The following is a 6819-nucleotide window of genomic DNA, read 5'->3' on the forward strand; positions in this document are numbered from 1 at the left end:
AGAGTGACGGTGGAGAGGATGAGTTTGGCATGGAGGAGCTTGACTTAGCGGATGAGACGGTGGTTGGTGCAGTGTTCAATGAGGCTGAGTCCATTGGGGATGTGGTGGTGGTGTATGGTTTGCGCAGTGGCGAGTGGAATTTGAATATTCAAAAGTTTTGTGAATCTCATTCGTTTGGACCCATGCTTACATCAAGTTTAAAGAGGCCTCTCACACCCAAAGTGAGAGAACATTATGGCTTTTCTCTTCCATTAGTTATGAGGATGTGTGGTATTTTTAAAAAATATTTACCATACTATTGTACTTTTGATAATATTTACGGAAACATTGCAAAATCAGTTTTGAATGCAAGTCTCGTCTCTTTTACAAGAATAAAAATAAAAATAAAAAGTTTATTTAACGTTTTCTCCCCGGTAATTGCACCCAGTAGTATGTTGGTATAATCCAGAAAGTTTGGGGACCATTTATGTTTGTTTTTCATTTATGTCTATTTCCAGTATTCACTGTTGAACACAACTCTTTTATATGGGAAACAACAAGACTTTTATTAAGACACTTAAGGAGAACTTACACTTTGTGAGACTACTACACACTTTGCTTTCTTTGAGGCTTTCTTGGATGGTTTGGAGCAAATGAGCTCCATACCTATTTATAGGCCTCTTAGGAAGGTTCTAGATACTAGTATACACTTACTACATACTAGATAACTCTAGAACTATCTAACATACTCTATATGCTTCCATATGTTTCTAGAATATTCTACCATGTTCTGGAGAGGTCTAGGTTGCTCCAGTGTCTTCTAGAATGATCCATATCCTTCCAGGGTCTTCCATGTCGTTCTAGAGTATTCTAGACTCTTCCGGTATATTCCAGAGTCTTCCATAGTCTTCCATAGTCTTCCATAATGTTCTAGAATCTTCTAGAGCATTCTAGAACAAGCTAAAGTCTTCTAAATAATATTTGTTTTATTGGGCTAGTGATGATCTTTAACACTCCCCCTCAACACTAGCCCTCATTCTTCGTACCATGTTAAGCTGACAGCGAAAACCTTCACATTTTCCAGTACTCAGCCCTTTGGTGAACAAGTCTGCTATTTGATTATCGGTCTTGATCTGCCGCATCTCAATTTCTTCCATCAAGACTTTCTCTCTGATAAAGTGATAATGCACTTCCACATGCTTTGTTCTAGCATGAAATACTGGATTTTCTGCCAGCCGAATTGCAGACTGGTTGTCACAGTGAAGTGGTACTGCATAGTCAACTTTTTGATGTAAGTCCTCCATTAGGAGTACCAACCATGTACTTTCTTGAGCTGCTACGGCCGCTGCTTTGTACTCCACTTCCGTGGTTGACAATGATACTATTGGTTGTCTTTTACTACACCATGATATTGGTCCCGACCCAAGCTTGAACACATACCCAGTGGTTGATCTTCGGGTATCATGGTCTCCTGCATAGTCAGCATCACAATATCCAACCAACTTGCAGTCTTCTCCTCTTTTATACAAGAGACCATAGTCAATCGTACCTTTGACAAATCTCAAGATCCGTCGGGCAGCATCCAAATGAGGTTTCTTCGGACTTTGCATGTATCGACTCATAACTCCAACTGCATAAGCAATGTCAGGCCGAGATAAAGTTAGGTAGATAAGACTACCTACTAGTTGTCGATACATCGTTCCATCGTCCAACTCTTTTCCTTCATGAGCACATATCTTGGCATTTGGCTCTATTGGTGTTGATATTGGCTTACACTCCAACATGCCAAACTTTTGAAATATATCTCTTGTATACTTTTGTTGGCAGAGAAACAACCCTTTTTTTGTACGATCAACTTCTAACCCCAAGAAGTGTTTAAGCTCCCCCAGCTCTTTCATTTGGAATCGTACCAATAGATTTTCTCTTGTTTGATGGATTTCTCTTTCGTCATCCCCGGTGATGATCAAGTCATCCACATAAACCAACACAATTGCCAACTTCCCTTCTTTTTCTTTGATGAACAGGCTTGAGTCTGCATGTGCAACTGAATAACCACTTCGGGTAAGAAATTCAGCAATCTTACCATACCAGGCTCTTGGTGCTTGCTTCAATCCGTAAAGAGCTTTTCTCAGCTTGCACACATGAGTGGGATTAACTGCATCCTCAAATCCCTTTGGTTGGTTCATGTAGATCTCCCGATCTAATTCTCCATGCAAGAAAGCATTCTTCACATCCATCTGCCATAATTTCCAGTCTTTACTAGCCGCAAGAGCTAGCAGCACCCGTACAGTAGTTATCTTCGCCACTGGACTAAATGTTTCATCATAGTCCAATCCATACTGTTGTGAGAACCCTCGAGCCACCAGACGAGCCTTGTATCTCTCAATTGATCCATCTGGGCGACGCTTTATTTTATAAACCCACTTGCAGGAAATGGGTTTTAAATCTCTTGGTCTTGGTACTAGTTCCCAAGTTTGATTCTGCTCTAAGGCTGTAACTTCTTCTTCCATCGCCTTCTGCCAAGCTTTATTCTTAATTGCTTCTTCATATGTCTCCGGCTCTTTAACACCGTCTTCTAAAATGGCCGCATTAGCATACTTGGGATTAGGCTTTCGGATTCTTTCCGTCCTTCGAAGTTGTGGAGGCGGCGGCTCCCTTTCACCGGCATCACTTGTTTGAGAGACTTCTTGCTCAATGACATCAGTGTCGCTCGGATCATCAGGTGTATCAACACTTGACCAAATATGTGCAGTTTGCTCCCCCATCTTTTGTTTTAAAACTTCTTCAATATTTTCCGAGTCTGTTAGTACTTTCTTCTCTGAGGACCACCATGAAGATGCTTCATCGAACACCACATCTCTTGAAGTGTAGCATCTTCCACTTGTTGGATCACAACACCTCCACCCTTTTCTTTGATTGTCGTATCCAACAAATATACACCTGACTGCTTTCTTGTCAAACTTGCTACGTAAATGACTAGGCACAAATACGTAGCAAACGCAGCCAAATACTCGGAAGTAGCTAACAGTAGGTTTCATGTTCCATAGTGTCTCAAATGGTGAGATGAAACCTAACCTTGGTTGGGGAAGTTTATTGATCACATGGGCAGCAGTTTGCATTGCTTCAGCCCAAAATCTTCCTGGGACATTCTTCGCGTGTAGCATGCTTCGACAAATTTCTGCAAGATGCCGATTCTTTCTCTCAGCTACACCATTTTGTTGAGGTGTGTTGGCACATGTGAATTGATGACGTATACCACATTCTTGCAGATAGCGATTAAATTCTTCCGAGGTGTATTCTCCTCCATTGTCTGAGCGTAGACACCGAATCTTCTTTCTCACTTCTCCCTCGACCGTTGTCTTGAATTCTAGAAACTTTGAGAATGTTTCGGACTTTTCTTTCATGAAGAAAACCCACACATATCTCGAATAATCATCAATGAACGTCACCATGTACCGCATCCCGCTAACTGATGTCTGCTTGACTGGACCGAACACATCTGAGTGAATTAACTCTAGTGGCTTCTTTGCTCTAAAATTTGACTCCTTGTATGATAATTGATGAGCTTTACCATACTGACATCCAGCACAAACAACATCTGTTTTAACTTCAAGTTGAGGTAAGCCATTGAGCATGGATTTCTCCATTATTACCTTCAACTTGTGATAACCAACATGTCCCAGCCGAGCATGCCATAGATCTGTTGTCTCATTCTTACGAGTCTTATCTACATAGGCAGACTCTGCGGAGAGCACATAAACAGACTCCACTCTTCGTCCTTCCATTGTTGGCGTTTCTGATATTTTAAGATCTCGATAGACCTTCACATCTTGTGGGCCAAACAAGACGTAGTTGCCTGACGATGTTAGTTGCGATACCGACAACAAGTTCTTCTTCATACCTGGCACGTGATACACATTATATAGTGACACCATGTCAGATTTATTACCAGGCATGATCGTCGTTTTTCCAATCTGAGCAATTGGAAGTCGTGCATTGTTGGCTGTAAGTACCATGCGACCCCCTTTGTACTCCTTCACGTCTTGTAGTTTGTTCTGATCGCCAGTCATGTGATTGGAGCATCCTGAATCAATGATCCAGTCATTTTCATAGTTGATACGCTCTCCCATCATTGTCATGAGTGCCAACTCGTTTTCTTCAATGGCACATAATGCCTCAGCATCCCATTCATCCTCTATTTCCTTTTTGGAAGTTACTACATTGCTTTCCACAGACCTTTTCTTTGACCAACAATCCTTGGACATGTGACCCCACTTTCCACAGTTGTTGCAGTTGCCTTCGAACCTCCTCCCCCGAGAACTCTTATTGTCGGTCTTTTGAGATCTCCATGGTTTTGAGGTTCCTTGCTGACTCTTCCCTTTGTCAGCATTTTTGTATCCTTCTTTAGAAGGTGGCTTGAAATTCCTCCGACTTTTACTTGTGTAGAGTGCTTCTTCTTCACTCTTCAGCGTGATGCCTCCCATTTGCTTAGCCATAGCTTCTTGGCTGGCCAACAAATTCTCAAACTCTACAAGTGATGGTTGAGCGGGCCATCCTTGTACAGCAGTAACAAAGCTTCTATATTCCGGCCTCAGTCCGTGGATAATGATTCTCTTCATTCGAGCTTCTACAATGATGGATTGCGGATCTAGTTCAGTAATCTCCCGACATATCGACTTGACCTTGTGGAAATATTGAGCAATCGTCATGTCACGTTGTGAGATTGATAATAGCTCGTTCTCCAAAAGTTGTAGTCTCGTATCATTCTTCTTTGAGAAAAGCGTCACAAACGTGTCCCAAGCTTCTTTCGGGGTGTTCTCATCCCGAATATGCTCCAACATCTCTTCTTCAATTGTGGTCTTCAAGGCAAACATTGCTTTGCCTGCTTTGATTTTCCATTTGCGTAAAGCACCATTAACGTCTTCCTCTGGTGGCGTAGTTTCGCTTCCACCAACGACCTCCCATAGATCTTGTCCTTGTAAGTAGGACTTCATACATGTTTCCCACGTTTTGTAGTTGTTGTTGTTGAGTTTCTTGATCCCTCCGATGACTTGGAGATCACCCATCGTGTTGGCAGTACCTCGGTAATACCAAACAAGCTAGTTTTGATACTAAACTTGCAGAGTCACAAACTACTCACGATACAATGAGAATCACTCGTTCTCACTATCAAGAAACCTTGCTTTGATACCAGATTGTTGAACACAACTCTTTTATATGGGAAACAACAAGACTTTTATTAAGACACTTAAGGAGAACTTACACTTTGTGAGACTACTACACACTTTGCTTTCTTTGAGGCTTTCTTGGATGGTTTGGAGCAAATGAGCTCCATACCTATTTATAGGCCTCTTAGGAAGGTTCTAGATACTAGTATACACTTACTACATACTAGATAACTCTAGAACTATCTAACATACTCTATATGCTTCCATATGTTTCTAGAATATTCTACCATGTTCTGGAGAGGTCTAGGTTGCTCCAGTGTCTTCTAGAATGATCCATATCCTTCCAGGGTCTTCCATGTCGTTCTAGAGTATTCTAGACTCTTCCGGTATATTCCAGAGTCTTCCATAGTCTTCCATAGTCTTCCATAATGTTCTAGAATCTTCTAGAGCATTCTAGAACAAGCTAAAGTCTTCTAAATAATATTTGTTTTATTGGGCTAGTGATGATCTTTAACATTCACGTAAGAAGCTGTCAAAGGCCATGTTGGTCATTTTCCCTTTTCTTTAGGAACTAGCAATTAAGTGGTTTAGTGGTTCCACATTTCTAGCTTATTGATAGGATAAATAGATTGTAACGTCTTTGTTTTTGATGCAGTGAGAAAACCCAGAAAATTGCTCCATCTCGTCTTGTACTTTGCTTTCTCTAATCCTCTCCATTTTCTGCTCTGTTTTAGCTGTGTGGAACAGGGCCTGCAACAATACTTGGTATCAGAGCACAAATATGGTATATGCCCAAGTATCAACCACGAGTGACAGAGATGACGGGAAACAACAATGACAAAGATGGATCTATCACCTTACACTACCCCATGCTCTCAAGAAGTAATTACGCTGCTTGGGCAATCAAAATGAAAGTGTTCATGCAGGCCCAAGGTGTTTGGGAGGCAGTAGAACCAAGAACAGCCAATACAATTGTTGAAGTCTGGAAAGACAAGATGGCATTGGTGGCTATCTACCAGGGTATTCCAGAGGATATGCTCCTATCATTGGCAGAGAAGCAAACAACAAAGGAGGCATGGGAAACTCTGAAAACAATGTATCTAGGGGTTGATCGGGTGAAGACGGCTAGGGTTCAGACGTTGAAGACTGAACTTGAAATGATGAGCATGAAGGATTCAGAAACAGTAGACGAGTTTGCTGCCAAAGTCACGAACATAGTCAGCAATGTTCGTGCCTTAGGAGAGACAATAGGAGAGGCATATGTGGTCAAGAAGTTGCTTCGGGTAGTACCTAACAAGTTTGTGCAAATCGCATCCACCATAGAACAATTTGTTGATCTAGAAACTATGACAGTTGAAGAAGTCATAGGGAGACTAAAAGCACATGAGGAACGGGTGCGAGGTCAAAGCGACTCCAATGAAGGAAAGTTACTCTTGACACATCAGGAGTGGCTTGATAAAACAAAGAAAAAGAAGGATGAAAGCCAGAAATCATCACAGCGGGACTCCAGGCAACACAATCCCGGTTCACGTGGTCGTGGGAGAGGCCGGGGGAGAGGAAACTCAAACCATGGGGGTCACCGTGGTGGAGGTTCACAGTCGAGTCGCGATGGAGGACGGAACACAACAAGCCGAGACAAAAGTACATTGGTGTGCTACAACTGCCAAGAACA

Source organism: Lactuca saligna, chromosome 6, assembly GCF_052625555.1.
Source record: "Lactuca saligna cultivar CGN05327 chromosome 6, ASM5262555v1, whole genome shotgun sequence".
Taxonomy (NCBI): Eukaryota; Viridiplantae; Streptophyta; class Magnoliopsida; order Asterales; family Asteraceae; genus Lactuca; species Lactuca saligna.